General features: G+C 44.7%; 1 protein-coding gene across 3 annotated transcripts in view; it reads right to left on the bottom strand.

The window, feature by feature from the left end:
- Positions 1–2,578, bottom strand: part of bcas3 (BCAS3 microtubule associated cell migration factor) — a 302,830-nt gene that overhangs the window by 249,082 nt on the left and 51,170 nt on the right. The gene's annotated exons all lie outside the window — the stretch shown is intronic.

Below are 2,578 nucleotides of genomic sequence, written 5' to 3'. Positions count from 1 at the left end.
TATCGTGCGTTAAGTATTGTGATAATATCGTATCGTGGGATGTATGGTGATTCCCACCTCTACTGACCAACCAAAATCTTTCAACTGCATTTTATTCCAGCAGCATACAACCATACAAACTGTGCATGACACATGTTAGACAGCATGAAAGAATTACTATGCACTTAAAACAAACAAACCAGCCCATTAAACATAGCCAGCTATCATTTGTCACAGTCATAAAATGCAACTTTGCCTTACATGATAGCTCGGTCTGGTAAAAGCACGGCTCGAGTCGTGTGATTGTTCAAGGACAGACGAAACGAGCGTCCATAAAAGAGGCAATCTATGTATTCGAGCATCAGTGCACATTTATGGGCGTGTCTATGCGCATTCAGAATCACCAAAACGCTGAACCGCAGCGCAAGTGTAACCAACACTGACAGGCCCATTCATTTGGTCCTGTTTTATTTGAAGCTCGTCAAACTCCAGAAAGTATAGGTCCAAACCATAAACAACATGCCCAACAAACCACACCAGAACAAACCCAGATCTAAACTGGCTCGTCTACACTGCTTTTCAAATACAATCCAAAACCCATCCCCAGAAACCTTCTGACATGCTACAAACATGGAGATCGAGCAGCAACTCATAATACAACTCATTGATGCAGAGTGTAAAAAATGTCCAAGGCCCTGTCCTTCTGATGACTTCCAGACATAAATAATATTAAAGTAATTAGTATTTTCCTCTCAGTTTTTCCACTTGGAATCTTTTATGTGGAGGCTGCAGTAGGTTTTAATTAGTGGCCGGGCTTTATTGGGTGGCATGTCAAATGTGAAAAGAGGATGTTGGAATGGCATGAGATTAAAAGGATCCAACAACACGTGCGAGGGAGATGGAAAACACTCCCTTTCTGGAAAAAAAAGAAGCCATTTTTGCACATTCAGAGTCGAAGTTTCCCTTGGCCAAGATTTGAAAATTAGTAAAGAAAAAGCACTGCTCACAGATGATGAAAATCTGGATAAATGATAGGTTCGTGCAGATTATCAGAGGTGGAAGAAAGAAACTCTAACTAAAGCCAAGTGAAGTGTGCATTAAGACAGTGGTTAGCTAGTCATGCTGTATCAGAGCGACCAGAAAGCCAAAAAGCTAAGGCCCAGGGCCTGTAAACTCTTGAAAACCCACGCCCCAAACGAGGTGCCAAGCCACAAGAAGCATTTGCGTCAACTGGGAATAAAGAGAAAGAAGGGCCGGGGCCCTTCTAATTATAGAGTCTGGAAACGGAAGCGCAGGGCGATTAGGAGTTGAGGCGCTGCGGTCTGTTTATCTGGGAGCTTCCTCTCGCTCTCAAACCCTCTCTCCCCTGTTCTCCGCTCTCATTCACTTTTGCTCCTCTCTCTGTTTTGGTCGGGCCCTGCCCACCCAGTGGCTGGAGAGTCTGGCCCCTAGCTTTCTGACAGATGAGACTTGGCCACTGCCTTCTGGCCAGGGCCGGTGTTTCTCTTCTGCTGATGGTAGAGTCTGGGCTCCAAAAAAGTAACAGCTCAGGAAGGCTGGAGAGCTTTGCGAGTGCGAGTGCCCGAGGACTGGGGCTTTTGTGGCCTTGTTGAAATACAGAGGCCCTTGCCGAGAGGCGTCAGTCGGTTAGCCCACGGGAGGGCCAAATTAAAAAGCAGCTGAGCGGCCCGGTGGGTGAAAAGAGAAGGTTTGAAACAGCGGCTGGCTACAGCGGGGTTTGACACGTCCTATTTATAACACCTTGTCCCAGGGGTTACAGTGTTATTTACGATGTTTTAGTACCAAGATCGCTGGCACATGCTCTAAGACGTGCGCTAAACTGGAAGGGGTGACTTCTAATTTGCCATGTGTGCGAGACATGCGTTCATATGGGATATGAGGGAAGTGATATAATCATTTCCATAAATATCTGCTTTTGCTTTCTGGGGTTTTTTCCTCCTAAAATCTTTTTGTTTTGTTTTGCTGCAGGCTTTAGTGTCCCATCTCTGACCATCCAAACAGAAAACATCTGCTCAATCCCATTAATGTTGGGAGGATGTTTCATTTACAAAGTGGTGGGGCTAGCTTTATTCTTGACAAAGGCGGACGGGACGGGAGGGCGAACGGCTGAAAGAGAGAGAGAGCGAGAAAGGCAAAGAAATAAATGGAAAGAAGAGGGTGATTTCCCTACTTGGCAAAGTGGAACGCCACAACAAAACTAGTCCACTTTTTAATTAACAACACTATGCTGAAAAAAAAAAAAAGCTTTGAAAATCGGGAAATTCTCAAATTATAACCATGTGGAGGGGATAAAGCTTACAAGATGGAGTACTTGGGGGATTCGGATAGCCTCGCTGTTACCAGGATGCATAAACTTCAGAGCAAATGAGCCCATTTACTTTGAAAGACTATCCATCATAAAGAGGAGGTTTTGTCTTCAGGGCTAGGAAGGACAGGACGTTATGTCTGTCTGAATGGATTTGTACATATACTGGACATATACAGCGCACAGCCACAATATTAAAAGCAATAAAAAGTGAAGAGGACAACGCTGATCCTCTCATTATAGGAAATCTTGGGTCCTAACTAGGGATGGGTA

This window comes from Pundamilia nyererei, unplaced genomic scaffold, assembly GCF_000239375.1.
Source record: "Pundamilia nyererei isolate P.nyererei 1_Seehausen unplaced genomic scaffold, PunNye1.0 scaffold00338, whole genome shotgun sequence".
In the NCBI taxonomy this organism is placed as follows: Eukaryota; Metazoa; Chordata; class Actinopteri; order Cichliformes; family Cichlidae; genus Pundamilia; species Pundamilia nyererei.
Note: the sequence above shows the minus strand (reverse complement) of the source record. Positions and strands in the feature narration are given on the sequence as shown.